Source organism: Calonectris borealis, chromosome 1 (genome assembly GCF_964195595.1).
Source record: "Calonectris borealis chromosome 1, bCalBor7.hap1.2, whole genome shotgun sequence".
Lineage (NCBI taxonomy): Eukaryota > Metazoa > Chordata > Aves > Procellariiformes > Procellariidae > Calonectris > Calonectris borealis.
The window spans coordinates 70,041,251-70,059,786 of record NC_134312.1 but is presented as its reverse complement, the minus strand read 5'-3'; the positions used below and the strand labels follow the sequence as shown (position 1 = coordinate 70,059,786).

Sequence of the window (18,536 nt, the reverse complement as noted above, 5' to 3'; positions counted from 1 at the left end):
CTGTGAAGGAGGAGCATAAACCTGGTGTAGTCAGTGTAGTCTTAAAATAAATGCTAGTGAAAAATCGGAGGTCCTAACCTTGATGGGTCTGAATGTTACTCAGCTATACGAAGCCTAAAAGAGAAATTGAAAGGAAGTAAAACTGGAAAGGAAGGACCAGATGTCTTTCCTATTTCACAGAACTTGTGTATGAACCGGGGTGGAGCATGCAGGAGAATGATATTAAAGAAAATTATCGATTAGAGTATTGAAAAAGGAGTAATTTTTGAGGCTTCTGCACAGAGTGGCGAAAGCTGGAAGGAGTTCTAGTGACAGAACTGGAGTCCTGTCATTCAGTACAAAATGCAGGTTCAGGAAGGAGTCAGGCTGCTTTTGTTTTGCTGGTTGGCTCTGTTTCTTCTTCATACTCTATTTCAATGATATTGCTTTTCTGTCTTTCTCCTGTACTTTGCTCTCTAGTTTAGATAGGCATTTGCAGCATTGCAGGATTTCTGTCTGTGCCCTGTTCTTATCTAGGAAAGTAGCGTTACCTTTTAAACCGCTGAAAATACTATTGATCTAACATTACACTGAAGTTCTTTCAACCCTAGCTGTTCCGGCCATTTTACAAAAGGGATAAAAGTCTGCGTCCCCTCAGTTTTTGAAGGGAGATAAATGAAATACAGTGTTATTGTATTGTAGTTGACCTTCATAAACTTAGAAAACAGCTAGGGTAAGAATCTAGGTCTCTTCCTGTTCCTCGGATCAGTACATTAAGAGGGAACTTTTCACTATCTTGCAGATGTGATATACGTGTTTGTGGGCATGAATAACAACTAATGAATATTTATGCATATACTAATGAAGCCCTACATCTGTTTTTACATATGCATATGGGTATGGATTTGCAAGATACCAGTGTGGGTGTGAATAGATGCAGGCCTGGGAAAATTGTGATAGCTTTTAATTGTGCCACTTGGCACATATGGTGTGTACAAATGCATACTTGCAGAACAGTATTAAAAAGCAAAATAAAAATTTCTGCCTTCTTTTCCCTTCCCAAAAGAGTCACGAACCCTAGGGGTTTTTTTAAGCATGACTACCACTTGCTGAAAATCTTGATAAAAACCTCCTAATTCCTGTCTTTGGTGACTTTTTGAATGGGAACCACTGTTGTGTGATGCTGTTTACATCCCCAAGTAGGCAAGCCTAGTAATGCTATAGGTGGGAAAGTGAATGGTGTTAGAGTGAACCTGACAACCCTTTTTAATATACTCTGTAATTTAGAATTTTGGGTGGCTGGTGCTGAAGTTGGCAGTTTCATTGGACTGCATGTTGGGAGTTATTTCTAGGGAGGTATGCATTGAACCTGTTCTGTGACAAAGGTGCCTCCTCCCCCTGTGCTTGCTTTTTTTAAGAGACTGGTGATTCATTGTTGCATTATAAAATCTGAGCTGCTAAAAGTTGGGGTTTAGTTAGAAGAATGCTTCCGATATTAATAGTGTGTTTTATTTGCCTATCTACAGTGTTATTGAAACCCCTCCTTGACACCCTCTGAAATTTCCATCATACCTGATGGTCCCCATGAACCACTGTTCCTTTAACAAAATTATGTTGTAGCAAGAGCCTCAATATTTGATTCTGAAATAATTCTGTTAGTGCAACTATCATTCTGATTTAAACATTGAAAGACTGCCGATTCACAGGAGAGAACACAGACTCAGGTAAATTGTATGATTTTACTACAGAGTCTTGATAATTTGAGAAATGGGAATACAGTGTTCTGCTCTCTTACTGTCTCTTTCTTGTAGTCTTGTTTTTAAAAGGTGTTTGGCCTTTTCAGAGGACTGACTTAGTGGAGGTAGCCTGTTTTGCTTTTAACATTCACAATATCTTTTTTAAACTGTTGTTTCAGTGTCTATTCTGTCATTTTTGCCTGAAAGTTTCTGTTGTTTAAATTTCTAACTCTACCTCTGAAGCCTTCTATTCCTTGGGCCAGCCTCGAGTTATTAATTAGTTGGCCACTTTTGTAATTTTGTATCATTAAATGCTCTTTTTCAGGAAACCCAAGGAAGAAATGTTCCTGTCTTTAGTAACTCTGTTCAGTGGCTTTGTCAATATAATGCACATAGATCTTGAGTGCCGAGTATGGACTCTATTGGGATTCTTCCCTGCAAACCTCCCAACTACTGCTTTGTTAAAAAAGATTTTAGCTATATGCATAATCAGTGCCTGAACTCCATATAAATTTGCCAGTCTCCTCAGTTGAAATACGCAGTATAGCGGTTTTTGGTACAATAGTAGTTCTGGCAGCAGTCATACCTGCTGGTTTCTTAATGTGTCTTATTACAACAGATGAAAAAAAAAAAACGAGGCAGGGAACGTCAGTGCTTGAGCAGTGTCGTACAGTGGAAACTAGTGAATTAATAGGCAGTCCAATAAGAGGAATTTCAGACTATAACCGAATTGGAGTTGGTATTTGAAGGATCAATATGCACATGCTCATCCTTTTTGCAAGGCAGTGAGTGATCCTGTCCTTCATATTGCAATATGTAGCATTCTGCTTCTGGTATGAGACAGTGTGTGCTACATCTAGTTATGATGTTTCCCAATGGGTGGATTTCCTCCCGTGAAATCACTGTGCCCTTGGGTATACTTTTTTAATATCGGCCATATGACTGCAGATGCTTTCTTCCCTGTTTGTTCCTGTGTGCCTTTTTTTTCCCTCTTCTGGTCACAGCGAGTTATTTGCTTCCAAATTAATTTATGGAAATGACTGCCATAAGTCATTAGATAGCGTCTCGGAAACCTTTCTCTGTGTGCTTCAAGTTAACAGATAGAAAAGAGGGGGCTCAGTTTGCCGGGGCTAACATACAGAAAGTTGCAGAACTCTTCCTGCTTGGCATATTAATAGGGATAAAGCGTCAGAGTAACAAGAAAAAAAATGAAGTTGGTACTACTGCCTTCAGAAGGGGAAGTAGGTTACTAAAGTGACTAAGCTGGCATTAGAAGACAGAAGCCACATAAAGCTGTTCTGCCTGACTTGTCTTGTATTTTTATCGTACTTTTGAAAGACTTCAGATTTTTTACTGTTTTTAACGCTTCCGATTGAGAGGGGGAGGTTCTCCTATGTACGTAGAAGTGCCCACTTCTGGTTTTGTAGAATGCTAATTAGTGAATGATTCCTAGACCGCTATTGGCACTGGTGGTGAGGCATAGAAAGAAATCAAAACAACCCCTAGACTGATCACTGTGTTTTCTTATTTTACTCAGGAGCATAAGGGACACATATGAGAATGTGTAGTTTGCCAGCTGGAAGAAGTGTGTATGGTGGCTTTTTTTGGCTCAGTTCTGACTTCAAAACACTTTTAAATGAGCAAATGACTTGCTCCTTTTCCTGATCTGGCTAGTTCTTTCACAGTCTCATCTGAGATACATTTCACAAGCAGATTCTGGGTAGGCTTTTTTTTGAATTGTTGACTTGCTGGATATGAAGGCACAACTTGGACTGCTTTGCTGGTAAACAGCAGTGGTAAAAAATAATAATACTAATAAAATTGTGTGCCCTGGCTGCTATCAACTGTGTTGTAACTTCTCCCGTGAAGACAGAAATCCACTCCTTCCTTGGCAGTTAGAAGAGAGGCCACAAATCTAAGCTGGAACTATGTGTCTTGACTGGAGGCGTAGGGGGTACTTGTTCTGTGATTGAGCTAGGTCTTCAGCCTCCATATACACTCTAGGTCTCTGGTTAAGGACAAGTGAAAGACACCTTTCCCCAATTCTCTTTTGCTCTGTTGCAGTTGTAACAAGAATCTGCTGGACTTGTTCCTTTGCTGTTGTAGTCCCTAGCGCTTTCTGACATGGGAATGTTATACAAGACGACTCTAAGCCCAGGCAGTGCTGCAACAGGAATCTGTGGGCAAAAGGTACCTTCCCTACTCGTCTTGAGGATCAGTTTTGTTATACTACACTGATAGTTGTATCTTTCCAAGTGGCCTTGCTCACAAACCTGGATTCAGATGATCCATTAAAGTGGTTTTGGGACCCTGGGCAGATGTCAGCGTCGTGCTTCTTCTCTCTTTCTGGTATCCACAATGAACTGTGAATTCTGTGCATTCCACAGAAGAAGAAGATTCACGACCAGAAATCCAAGGCTCTGACCCCAGTGAAGTGTCAGACTTGAAAATACAAAGAGAATGCCCAACATTAGTTAAGGGGAAGGAAAAGCCCCACTGTAATCAGTTAAGTGCTAGACAGCTTCCTTTCTGTCAAATGGTTATCAAAGAGAAAGTGAATCATTTACTTTGTGCTTTTCCTGTCAGTGCCAGTTCTGTGACTGGGGGAAGCAGAAGTTCAGATCTGGGCTGTGAGAGGAGAGGGCTGCACTTAGTCCTTAGTGAAACAGCTTTGGCATAGGAGGTTTTATCATCACGGTTGAAAACTTCCTCTGCCTTTCTGTGGAAGAGAGGCTACTTGGAAGATGCTTAGTGTTCATAGTGTGTTCATATTTTGTATGTTTGGACTGAAAAAGGCAAGATATTTCCATTTCCTACTATTGTTGCATAGAGTCTAGAGCAGCACTATCCAGTGCTTGCAGTTTGCATTAGTAAGAGTTATGAGTTGTTCTTCATGTGTTTGTGTATATGCAGCAACAGTTACAGTTTGAACTTTAATTGCTTTACTCTTTTCCAGGCTTATGCTCACTACTTGTGTTACGGTTAAGCAGTGGAGATTCATTTTGGCACGCTGAAGAAATGCACTTATCTTGAATATCTTGTTTCATTGAAAGTGCTCTACTGCTTACAAGTTTCAACTAAAGTGTATGCTATGCTAACAGAGCGAGTGAAATTTCAGTTTTATTTTTGTCAGCTTGACAATGTGTCATGTTCAGCTATTCTTTTCTGTTGCATAGCTGGTTTTCTCTTGTGCTGAAAAGACATTTATAAACACTACTAGAACAAGAGAATACACTGGATTTGAAGAAATTTAATAGCTATTAGGGCATGCATGCCAGTTCTGAGAGCTTCTCTGAAGCTGCTTCTTGCATACTGTTATTGCAGTCTGGTTTGTAGAAACATTATGTTCTCTTCAGCTTATGAAGTTCAGACTTTACAGCTGGGGAGAGCTCTTCATCTCACAAAGCTGCAGTTATTGTAGTGCTGTTTGGTTCTCCTATGAAATAGAAGCAAAGGCACGAAATAGTCACATTAGACTTGGTGAGGTTACTGTGCCCCTTGGCTGAAGACAGGCCTGTTGACATTAGCCCAGCTCTGACATAGATACCCTATTCTAGTCTCTTTTTTTAAAACTGGTTTTAAGTATTACTTTCGGCAATAATGTGTGATACAAATCCTGTCTAAATAAAACTTGTTTACAAGCCTTATTACAAATAAGAGAAATAAGTCTCAAACGTGCATTAAAAGCATTGTTTTGAATGTGACAGGGACAGAATAAGTGAATCCTAAAGAAAACTTCTGTGTACCTAATTCTCTGCAGCTATCCCCCTAAACGAGAAGGGCGCAACCGCTTTTTGTTGGTCGCAGTGAGGTGTAGAAATGCAGCATCTCGCTGACTGTGCAAGTAACAAACCTTTTCCCATTCTGTTCCCAAGGAACGCTCTAATGTTTGCGGTGTTATCTTATGTGCTAGGGCTGTCTGCTTTACTGGGCCACAGCCCATAAACCAAAATACCTGCTTTGCATCTTGCTCTCTTTGCCTTTTTCCTGTCATGTTAAGAAAGCTTCATGTTTGGAGGAGCGCAAAGCACTCTGTGCGAGGGAGATAACTATAGAGTTGATGTTTTTAGGAGAGGGCTTGGCTCTATCGCCAGCTGCTGTCAGCTTGCCCTGGACTTTGTTACAGGACTGATAGTGCTCTTGAGAAGCCAGATCTTTGTGTCCCTGCGTTGAAGTGCTACAGACTGGCTGGGGAGAGTTCTGTGTGCGTAGAACATGTTTGTGCATGTGTATTCTACCCTTGAGTAGGGTACCATTTAACTGTTCAAGTGAATTTATACTCCTAGTGCGAAGGCCTGGATTGGCATCCATAGGAAAAAGAAGGGAAGGTTGATGACGAGGACTGAGGCAGATAGGCAGTATGCAGAATGGGAGAACTTGGCTGAGGGTGTGTTTTCGTTTGGGATTTGTGGCAAATGTCCTTAATATGACTTTGTTATTCTTACTGTGAAGAAGGTTTCTGGCAACGTGGATGGTTGTGTGGGTGGAACCAGTTCTCACACAGATCAGGTGTATTGGTGTCATCCTAAATAGTGAGGATGTGATGTTCTGCACTCCTTGGTATGCTCCCAGTCTCTGAGGAAGCCTTTCTAGAATTAGGCACAGTCCCAGGAGGAACAGCTGCCTTTTCATAGCAAAGAGTACTTCTTGTAGGACTTCCTAGAGGACCTAAGGAAAACAGGATTGAAATTGTGGTAAGGCTTGGTGGGATTTAGATGTGCAGATATTTTAGACTCTTCTGAAAATACCAGCTTTGTAGGCCTATCTCAAAACAAATGGTTAGAGATGAGATGTGTGTTTTGGAAAAACTGAGTAAAAACTTTGGTTATTGTAACTACTTTAGAATGAAGTACTACAAAACCATGGTATCAGTTTTTAAAACTAAGATACCTTTGTGTCATAGCTCTAGCCACCTGTCACATCATTCAGTAGCTGTGCCAATGTGATTAGCGTAATTTGATACGTAAAGCTATTTATTTTTTTTTTGCTCATGATTGATTATTTTTAGGAATAAGTTGATGAATTCAAGGATAAGCTTGAAGTGAAGTTCAACCATATTGGAAGCTTGAATCCTTGAAAACCTGGGACTCTGAACAGGTTAGTTTATTAGAAAGTAACTTTAAATTGAGAAACTTCTCCATTTCTAGAAAAAAATTCTGGGCCCTGAAATAAATACTTAGTCTTGGGAGTGTTTTCATAGCCCTCTTTAGAACAGGTCTCTGAATTAGGAAAGGACTTGCATTAGGTGAGCTTGATGGCCTCAAAGTTTTTTATGTATGCGATAACTTAATCAACCAGAACTTCATTTAGACTTTGAAGGTCATAACAGGAAAGTAAAGATGATGTAGGATAGACACAGAGATGACTCTACAGTGAAAAGTTCCTTTTTGAAGGACAATTCTGTTTGGAAGAAGTTAGGACAACAAACTTACGATTTTGCACTTTACTTGGAGACTAATATTTGACTTCTGTTCACTTACGCAGTAAACCTAGAGATGGTTGTCTCTGAGGTTCTCTCTGAGTCTGTTGATAAGACTTCACAAATAGATTTAGCAGATGCATAGTATAGGCAGTTGGGTCTTAAAGAAATATTAACAGTAGAGTCCATTCACCAACTGTTAACAGAAAGTATTTTCTTATGTAAGAAAAGCCTGTTAATCCATGTTTACAAAAATCTTGATGGAGGTTTATAGGATGGAAGTTGAAGTCTCCCCTTGAAAATGGCCTGCTAGCTGCTAATTATCTATGTTCTTGATATAAAACTACCTAAGCGACTCAATACATAATGAAGCAAGTTTGCAAATACCTTATCTACTCATTGCTAAGGCACCTTCTGGTCACATCCCTCCTCTGGTTGAATCTTTAGCTAAAAGTTCTTTGAAGATTGCAATTAGCTGGTTTGTGGCCCTGAAGAGAGAGTCTCTTTCATGACTTCTGTGCTTAGGTACAGGAAGAGTCTGAGTTACTGCCTCCCCCATGTTCCCTTGTCTTTCCATAGAAATATGGAAAAACTAGACTATTTTACACCTTTCCACTTGGGCTGTTAAGATAAGCCAGGGCTTCATTCTTCTATTGAGGTGTTATCAGTGTTATTTCTAGCACTTTATCAGGTGAAGTAGCCTCTTAAAAGTACCCCTAGTCACATGTTTATTTAGTACTTACTGTAAAGCCTTCCTTCCGGATTCAGGAATGCTGCTATAAAGACTCTTTCAAGTTCAGGGTGCAGTGTGAATCTTGTGTGGGCAAACAACATGTTTGCTGGATATTCACTGAGTGGTTTCCAAGGGCTTGTGGTGCTTCCTGATTGAGAGAAACGTTTGGGAGTTGCACTGGTTCATGAAGAACTGGGGAGGGTAGCTGTGCTGTCCAAAGAAGCTTATTTATAGCATCACTAAAAAAGATAGGATAGGCACATGGCAGCTGCATACCAACAGATCTCATCTTCTAGAAGAACTTGGGTAAGTCTGCTCATCACTGGCTTTTTTCCTTCCCAGTTGGAGTTGGGCTCAGACTGATCTAGGGAGTGGCTGTAGATCTAGCTTTTCCTTTCCTGTCTGGTTCAGGGAGCTATACATTTGGCATTTAATCCCATTTGTCAAGCAAAGTTCTTGTTCAGATCCTTGACTTAGTTTAAATGGATAAATAAATAAAAGTAACACACAATTCCCACAGGCTAGCAGAAGGTTAAGGGAGATATATTTAATGTGTGTTAGTGTGAGGCTAGGAGGCTTTGTTTTGTTGGAAATACCTTGACTTCTTTGGCTAAGCAGTGGCCGAAGAGCTCAAATTGTATGTGAAAATGTTGGCTTTTTAAGCAGGTTAAAACAGAAAATGGGATAATGCGTTTTTCTTACTGTATTACTCTAACATTTGTCAGTGCTCTTTCCATCTTGCAGAGCTTGGTAGCCACCACTGGTACAAAGATTTGTAAGTCATGTCAACTTTCTTGTTGAAGAAATTGATTAAAAAAAAAGCAAATGTTTTCTAGCTAAGTGTGTTAACTTTGAAAGTTTAAGGCAGTTTAGAAGTTTGGCCTTCTGTAGTCACAGTTTCAGGCTGTTCTAGAATGGAGAGAAACAAGCTAAAACTAGTTAATCTTTGGGTTGTTTGAGAGTATATGTAGGAACTAAAATGTTTGGTTCCAACTCTGATGTAATTAATCTAGAACTTTTCTACTACTGTGTGGAGATACCGTCCTGAAGAAAATGCTAAGCCTTGAATATAAATACTCCTGATTGATGAGAAGAGTCTTAAGCTGCTGCTTAAAGTTGTTTGGTAGAGCTGTTGCCTTTCAGCTGAGTTCCTCCCTTCAGAAGTTTCATGGTGACCAGGTACCAACCTCGGCTCTAACACTGGTTTAATTCTGTGCTAGTGATACATGAGACATATTCTGGGCTAGATCAGCTAGCTGGGTGCTAGACTTCAAGTGTAACTCCCACTTCTGCTTATATACAGAATAATTACTGATAGCCCGAGTCTTTGACTCTGCAGCTATGGCAATCTGAATCCAGTCACATGCTGAAAGAAGTTAGATTTGTCTCAAATGAACAGTGTCTGCAAACTGCTTGCAAATGTTATGCTTTTCTCAAGACACACCATCAAGTGTTATGTTTTATTCTTAAATAAGATTTGTTTAAAAGAATAATGCAGCTGGTTTTAACTTGCACAAAAGCTTATGCGAGGGACATAGTGTGTGATAAAGCATGAAGAACTCTGATCTGGGAAGGTCTTGAGTCTTGGAAATGCTGCTGCATTTGGTATTCAGCCCTCTAAGTAGACAGGGTAAGGGGTATGTGTGGGGAACAATAACAATAACAAAAAAAGCTGGAACTTCAAATAAACACATAACTGCTTTTGAATATGAAGTACCCAAAGGCTTATGTGCTTCATAACCTGCAAAATGAGCATATATGGGGGGGGGAATCCACCTACCCATAAAAAGTACTTCTGATATTCATAGCTTCCCTGCTACCCTCAGAAAGATGTTTCAATGAAGTGAAAATAGTTATGTGGAATAACTTTGGTCACGGAGAAGAGAGCAAGCCCAGAAATATGACCTGTACAGGGAAGGTTTTGTCAGGGTATTTTCAAGAGGCTCTTGTACTAACCTGTTCTTCCTTGCTGGTGTAAAGATGTGGAGCGGGCAGGCCAGACTTTTTTCCTCTGCTGAAATTTAATTTGGAAGCCGGGGGAGAACAATATTTCCTCCTTGAATTTCAAATTGTCCATAATGGAACAGGGCTAGTCGTCATCATCCTTACATCTGAGTCTCATCTGTTGAATTACATGTCAAGAATTGATAATTCGAGATACTGACTGCTCCTAACTTGTACTGCCATGGGTGGGAAGCAGGGCACTGGTCATCTGATAGTGTTTGATGGAAGAGGAATAGGTCCAGTGTAACCGTTTGATTCCACCTTCCTCCTGCCCCACCAGTCTGTGCTGAGGGGTGTATGTGAAGAGCTAATGTGATCTCTGTGGTCGTATCACATGAATTGAAATTGTGGCCGTATCTGTCTATCGTTGAAAAGGAGCCATCCCTCCTTTTGCTCCCTCTCACTTTCTGTGTAGCCTCCTTTCCCTTTCTCTCTTCTAAGCACCCAAATTATCCTGAACTTCAAATCCGGTAGAGGGAGGGTCTGTCTTCTGTCATTGTCTTTTATTATGGAGGCTAAGTGCCTATCACTGGTGTTCAAGAGTGGCAGATGTATTTGTTTCTAGAAACCAGCACCTGTGTGTGTAAAATATGCCTTTGGCTAGAAGTGCCAGACAACTTGTTTTGAACAGCAACAGACCCAAATTCAGATGTTTCCTGCTCCAAAGAGCTTATTTGCAAATGACATTGCTCTCATAACCTTCACTTAGTATCCTTTAGTCTAAAAATACTTACTGCTTGTGTGAGATTTTCAAGGACTAATATTTTGCTTATTTTCAGCAGGAGGTTGACAATTTTTTTAAATATGGGGATTCATGTGGTAGTTTATAAACAAGAAATTTTGGCTGAATGATAGAATACTTAAAATCTAACCCTTACTAAACTGTTTACATGTTAACATATTTAAACACAAATATTATTGTTCTTAAAGAGCATAAATATTCATGTAGTTTCTCCCGTCCCTTTAGGCTGTGATTTTTTTTTTTTCCCTGGGTCAAGAATTGTTCAAAAGGGCATGTAAGGTACTACAAATTGAGACATAGTTACGTGCTAGTCATCTTTAGGTCCTTGAGGCAGCAGTAGTGAAACAAATCTCTTTGTGCTGCGAGTGTTTTCCTTCTCCCTTCAGAATCTTTTCAGGACCAAGCCATTCCTGTCTGCTTGTTTCTGTACACTGATCAAACAATTTTGTTTTCAGTGTCTAAATGGCTTCAGAAATTAGACTTGAAAGGCTTGCTTGTTTACCTCATTTTGTCTTGTTCTGTCAAGGTTAGTAACACATCAACTCTGGAGAGAGTGAATTCAAGGTTTGTAGCACAGCAGCTTTGGAGAGAGCAGATCCGTGTGTGCATACTGCTTGGAGAGGCCTCTCATCAGAGCCGTTAAAAAGCAGTATGATTCATCTTAAGAGCTTTACTACAGAAGAATGAAGCTGATTGTAGTTTCCCCTTTTTTTAACACCCAAGGCTTACCATCTCTATGCATCTAAGGTGCACCAGCAGAAGAGAAAGCTTTTTTCGTGGTTACCTCTGGGAACTCTGTCACGGACTCAGGTCCTGTTGTGTTTGGCACTCTCAGGGAAAGGACTGCCTTTACCATATGCATCTGTAGAGCTCAGTGTGGTACCAGATACTCAGCCTGGAGAACAACAGAGTGCACAAACTGTCTGACACTGGTGCTTTTGGTGTTATGCTGGCAGAACCTTTTGGATTCTTGGTTTTTATGGTTTGTTTTTTCTTTTTTTTTTTGAGTTGTCCTTAATCTCCCTTCCCATGCCATCTTCAGAAAACAGCGAGGCAGCTGTGCATCCCTGTGCTTGAAGATGGTGAGGGAGAAATCACAGAGGTGCTCCTATGGAAAAATTATTAAAAGGCTAGTGAAAGCACTTACCATTAGTGGACTTCTAATGTTCTGCTGCGTTAGACCTAACAGAAGTATTAAGTTGACGAGGTGTTCAAGCAACACCTTTAGTCATGTTCTCAGTGTAGTGAAGCTTGTCACAGGTTCTGTGTGTAACAAACTGGGGTTTTGTTATTAATCTAATCTGAGACAGCTGGTAAAAGTCTGTTCATGTGGCTGTGGAGTCTTGATAAATGGCTGGTTGGCAGATTGTGTTTCTGGAGCAAGGGTGGAGGCTGTCTGCTCCGTGGTGTTGCCTGCTTCTTTGCATTTCAGGGTGGTAACTGGGACTGAAAGTGGTCTTTTTAGTCTTTTTTGTTTGTTTGTTTTTTGTTAGTTTGGCAGGTGATCTGCAGTATGATGACAAGAAGTTCTGTAGTCCTTTCCAAGACTTGCCCAACCCTAAGAGCCAGAATTGTTCTGTCTGGCTGACGCTGAATTCATTTCTCCCGCCCCTTATTGTTCATTCCTCACTTTACAAGCTATTTGAAGACCAGAGTTTAACCATGTAAGTAGTCCCAAGAGGGTGCAGATAAAATCTTAAGAGGAGTTGTCAGTCAACAAGGGGATTAGGGAATGTATTCTAAAATGTGCTGGGGTAATAGAAAATTCTGAATATTCAAGAGGAGGAAAGGCATGTCAAGATGAAGAAAGGAGAGTCTCTTCTAGAGGCTTAAAGACGACTATAAAAGCATATTTACTAGCTCTTCTCTTTTTCTTGGGAAATAACAGCTGCCACAGTTAGAGAAGGCTCCATTTTAAGAATTCCCTGTATTCACGGGTTACAGGCTGACTTGGCATAGCTGATAGTTGACATGTGGAGCACTTCAGTTTAGGGTCATCAGTTCAAACACAGCCTTGGTCAGCAGTGGAAGAAAGCTGTTACCACAGGAGGTTTTTTAATGAAGTGAGCTGGCAATCTGTCAGGCTCTTAGGGCATGAGTTTCTGCAAAACTACCATAAATGGTATTTGCAAATAACCTTAGAGTCAAAGAGTTAAGCAGGTGTCAATGATAATCCAAAGAAATGAAGTAGGCATACAGGGAGTAACAGGCATTGAGCACTCATGCTTGTACAGCTGATAAATGGAGTGTTTATACATTCCTTCCTGAACTTCAAATAAGAAAAACTAGTTAGTAAAGTGGTGAGAAGCTTCTAACTACATCATCTACATTTTCACTGTCCAGATAAAAATAGAAACCCATAATGATAACGTTGCTGGGTAGGCTAGGCACCAGTAGAGCTGTGCTATCATGGTCAGAATAGCAGTCCTTGAGTTCCTTTTGACTTCCAGTCACCTTTTTCTGCGTACCCAATTACCACTTTTTTGGTTCCAGTAGCTTTTTCAGAGTCCTGCTTAGCTCTTACTTGTATATACTGTTCATCAGAGGTGCTGTTCTGCTGTGGTGAAATTGAGGGTGACTTTCCTTCACTGGAGTCGGTGGCCAAGTGCTTAATTCCTGGGGAAAACTAAAGACTGCCTCTGTTGTCCTCTTAGGAGCTTTGCGTGGAATGTTCTTGCCCTTCTGCCTGCCCTCGGAGTGAAGGATGAAGGCAATACCACGCTTCTCTCTGCCTCTGTTACCATCGTTTGGGGTTTAATTTAATAATTTGCCTGAGCAGCTGAGGAGATTGTCTTAGTGTGGTGCAGCATTTGTAAACAGTGTTTGCACTGTAATTTTCTTGTTGTCTCCTCCAGCCCACTCATCTTTTTTTCCACCCCCCTAGATGCATGCTCTAAGCCAAACTAGATGGCTCTATTCGTGCAAACCTAGTTATTCCTTAGGGAAAAACCAACAAATTAAAGCAACTGGCCCTGAAGCTTCTTACTGAGGATAGCAATGCTAAAAACTGTTCTGCCTGGAGATATGAACTTAAAATAGGTCTCAAAACAAATTTGCTTTTTCCTCTTCTCCCTTCCTACCCCAATCTTGCCACATTGTGGTCAGAAATCCTTTTTTTAAAGTTTATGACAGTTCTGGGTATTTTCCTTGACTGATATAAATGTATACTCTGAAACATACGCTCCTGACATGAAATCATCTACTCTAGGGAGAGAAGAGAAAACCAACTGCCACATCACCAGGGTTCTATCTGCCCCCCACCCTGTGTGTGTGATGGGGAGGGGAAAAAAAAGTGATAGTATTCAGTTTTCACTAAAATGTCTGTATATGCTCTAAGAACTTCATCTGAGAGTCTTGTGGCTCACTTTTATTATACTTGCATGCTGTTTCTCTTGATCTACCCTCGCCCTTTAAAATTACAGATGATAGATTCCTGCTTTACACCTGCACCTCTTTCATTATCTGTCAAAGAGCGCATAGTTTAATGGATGAACTGGACTTTGTCTGTCCTGCCTTGATTGGTAGGTGGTGATGTAAGTGTGCATAATTGAAATGCATCGATTTCCCTGGAGTACAAAATTGAAAAGCAGGAGGTTAGCCAGCGGGATATGTGCTCTCATTCTAGAGGAATAGTGAAGTAAGGGAGCAAAAATGCTGGAGCAGCTTGCTTTACTGCACCATGTAAGTGACGGCAGCCTCAGTTGAAAATTCGAGAAGTGCTTGGAAACGGACAAATTTTGTGTTGCAATCAAACAGACATCTTCATAATGAAGGCTTTGTGGAGGCTGCAGTAGCTCTCCTTTAAAATGATGGCGAGCTGGTAAGACTTGGGGATTAGACAGAGACTGGGAATGGGTAGAGACTTGAGGCCAAACACTAACTGAATGACACTAATTGAATTTAGTTGTTGCTTTATCTTGTCCAGCACTTTTTCAGTAATCTCTCATCTTGCTGCTTTGAAGATGAGTAAATAGATTTTATAGTGAGGATAGAATGTGCTTTCCTGGCTGCAGGCTTGTTTCCAACTGAACTTGTCTTCCTGTTTCTCTAAAACGTCTCCCTTCTAGATCTTGGGTGCACTTGTTACCCATGTAACTCAGATTTAATCATGCCACATGAAAATCCCTGCTGATTTGAAAAAAATAGAGTCTAACCTGGGTTGTCCAGCTGAGTCATAACCCTTCAGAGGGTCTGGAGGGCCATGTGTTTTGGCTCTGGAAAGAAAGATGAAAAACTGTTGTAGGAATTGTAGTTGTTCAAGCTGTGGTTGCTTTCTGCCTACTTAGGCAAAGCTTAATTAGCTACTTCCTTGCAAACATATAATCATTGTGCTATCTTTAGCTGCTTGGTGGTAAAACTTCACCCCATGAAAGACAGAACATCACAGATGGTTTACATTTTCCTGAACAAAACATACTCCAGGAGAGTAGGCATGCTCTGGAGCTCTGCTCTTTGAGAAGCTGAAGATGGTAAATCAGATAGCTTTTCAAGCTGAATAAAAGTAACTTATGGAAATAAGATTTTTGACCTTTCAGAGCCGTATCAGTAGCTCACAACTCTTTCTATTGTTGAGAGAAATTCTCTAGCGTGAATAAGTGATCACACTTAAAATACACCATGAGCCAGAGCCTAAAGCTGGATTTTTTTGAAAGTTTTCTTAATTATAATTGAACATTAGTGAAAACTCACCATGGCAAGGTGCTATAAATGCTTCCATTATACTGCTCCTGTACCTGTTCTTCTAATTGTTGATGTTGAAAGCTGAAGAAATACTTCGGGCTTACTCTTCATTCAAAAATAGTATAGAAGTCTTAGAGTTAAGTCACCGTACAAAGTGAGAACAAAAAAGGGAGAAAAATACTTGATAGGAAGTGCTTTTGTCTTTTTCAAGTAAACCTTTACATTTACTTGAATAAAATTACAAGTTTTGTTGAAAACTGTTTCATGGTTCTTGCTATACTTTCAATGTGTGGTTAGAAATGGCTTTTTAGCTTTGACTGTTTTAAATTCCTCAAGTTTCTTCTGGTCTGACTAAAAAACATGGCATTACGTCTACAGTTAACTTGCAAAGATAAGTAGCTCTAATTTGCTTTTTGCTTAGGTACTGTGTGACTAATATCGAATACAAATGATCACACTGAAAATCTTAACAGCTACAATAACCTTTCCCTATGCCATTCCTATTAAATTGTTAGTTTTATCTGTTACAAACAAATTAATTCTTGGCTTAGAACAAATGCATTCCTATTGGAAATGTGTAGATTTTACCTGGCTGACCGTTTGGGAGACTTCTGAATGGGGACCTGAATCTCCTGTTCCTGTTGAAAAGCTGTTCAGAAACCTGTGTCACATAAAGTAAAAGCATGGATGCTGAAAAATTGTCATGGATGGTGGAGAACAACAGGAAAAAAAAAAAGTAGCAGAAGTCAGTGGTTATGTTTGAGTGAGTACTGGCTGTGGCCATGTCTCATGGACTTAAGGTGAGATGTATTAATGCTCCTGCGGTTTAGTAGTAGGTATGGGCAGGACAGCTATTTTCACGTACTGCTGCATTTGGCTGCCAAAAGAAGACTTGAAATAAAATAAAAAAAAAACCCAGGACTGTGACTATGGTAAACTTGTGGTAATTGCATGAGAATTACTGCTTGTTGCCACAACTATATTGAGTTGTGGTTCCTGGTTTTGAGTGATGGAAGTGTTGGCAGAGGTAGGAGACCTGTTTGATGTACTAGTGCAATTAGACCAGATCATAATGGGTAGTATGATACAGCCTTGATTTCAGCATCTTCTGACTTTTGAATGCATGGTAGGTGGACACTTTATAATTAATTTTGTCTGATGTTTGATTTTGTTTGATTTTTTAAGTTTAAAAAGCTGTTATTTTGGTCGCTAGTAGATATTCTTTGTATCAGAGGGTGGTGGTGACACAAGCTCTTGCAATAAAATAACATAAGCAGTTACTAGATTTCTGACTATAACCTAGAAAAGCGATTCTTTTCATTCAGGAACTTTTCACCCAATGTAATGTATGCCACCAGAGATGGTCTGTGAAAGTAACCCTCCTTTGTATGCTTGCTCTTTCTTTTTCCTGTGCTTACCTCTACCTCTCCTTCTGAAAATCCTGCATGAAAACATGTCCATCACTTGGCACAGATACTGTATGTTTCCCCTGTCAAGGTTCCCAAAGAAACAGGTTAAAGATTGTCTTCTGTCATGCTCTATAGCTGTGCGTACAAGGGCTTGAGGGGGAATGTTCTGGGACGTTCACGGGAAGTCTCAGGTGTTTGTGCTGACCTGTGAACTCAGTGTGACAAATATATTTTGTCAGGCGACTCTAGAGCTCTGAGAACATTAATGGATAGTGTGGACAATATTGCAGTTCAGATGTTGTGTAAACCCTTAAGCATCAAACATTATGGTAATTTACATCCCATGAGCTTATTGCCCTTGCACAAAAACAAAACCGTGGATATGTGTTTAATTTTCTTGCAAAATTATAGGAAACGTAATCTAGATAGCTAAGGCTTATTCCTCATGTTATTTTTTAAATAGTCAAATGACTTGAACAACAGACTTCCACAACTTCCCTTGAGTGTGCCAAGTTGATAATAGAGCAAACATTCAGTTTGACTGTGTTCCACAGCACTTCTGATGTGGGTATGAGCTTTTCTTTACTGATTTGTCACAGTTCCTGATGGCAGCCCTTCACATTGTCCTATTTTTTTGGGAGCCAGTTAGCTGTAGCCCTAAAAAGTCAAATTAAGATCCTGGAAGGAAATTCTGCTTAGTGTGCAGCTGCTGTGAGCACAAGACGACGACGGTGATAAATCTGCAGGTTTTTAAAACTGAAGTTAAATATGGGAGTATTAAAACAGCAATTGGAACCTTTCTTAAAGGGGTAAGTAAGATGAAATGTGTCTGCATTTTTAAAGAGGCGTTTCCTTAAAGCGTCCAGAGGGCCTAAACTCAGTGGGAAGATCTAGTCAAATCATTTATATTCTTTCTTTGACAATAAGCAGGCTGGGTGTTCTTGGCTTTGCTTATGCAACTTCTAGTTAAACTTAGTGGTACTTCAACTAAAAAAAAAAAAACTTTTTTCCCAGACATGTCATACTGAGGTATTGGAACTGCAGAATTTTTTAAAATACTGACATAAATATTTTCCTCTGCCAAGACCTTGTTGATTTTTAATTCTTTTTTCAACTTCCACCAACTTTGAAAAATGAGGGAGATTATTACATTTCTTACAGCGTCTTCCCTAAGGTGTAAGAATATCCATAGGGTGCCTCTTCATGATTTGCATAAAACAGCTGAAGATCCCACTGTTGCCTAAGGGATGGGTCCCATCTCACCACAAACCTTGTGTTTCTTTTCTTCCATTTCTCTTGTGATAATGATGCAGCCATGTGACGAGTTGGATCACCTCTCTGACTTGACTGAAGAGGTTGTTCTTGTTTCTTTGGTTAGGGAAGGGTGGTGGCAGTGTGGTCTTCAGTCGAAACTCATCCTTATTTCCAAAATCAGGGGGAAAGGGAAACAAATACCTTTCAGTGGTAGCATAAAATAGATATCCTAAATAAACAGATTTAAGCAAAGCATGGATTTGTGTACATGGAGAACCTGGATGCATCTACTGTTAGTTACTGCCTCTAATCGTACATTAACAGGAAGGTTGTGTGGCTAGGTTTCCGACCACAGAAGTGGTGATGTTCCTTTCTGCAGTATCATTAAGTACTTGTTAAATCGTATCACTCGGTATTATTAAACCCAGTGAAACCACAGGAGTGGAAGGGAAAGTTGTAAACTTCAGGAACTGATTTTGATGAACAAGCATGTTGTCTCTGGCCTTTTTGAAGGTAGAAATGTCTGTTAGCACTTCTGTTTTGGGTACAGGTACTGAATTTTGTCTTTATCATGTTTGAT

The 18,536-nt window shown here is 40.0% G+C and overlaps 1 protein-coding gene across 2 annotated transcripts in view; it reads left to right on the top strand.

Annotated features, from left to right (window-relative positions):
* Positions 1 to 18,536, top strand: part of MICAL3 (microtubule associated monooxygenase, calponin and LIM domain containing 3) — a 164,971-nt gene that overhangs the window by 14,584 nt on the left and 131,851 nt on the right. The window contains exon 1 of one of the 2 annotated variants that reach the window (XM_075159557.1): positions 2,747 to 3,905. The exons of the other annotated variant lie outside the window; for it this stretch is intronic. The gene's annotated coding sequence lies outside the window, so the exon portion shown is untranslated. Of the gene's footprint in view, positions 1 to 2,746; positions 3,906 to 18,536 lie in introns of those variants that run through there. 2 annotated transcript variants of the gene reach the window in all.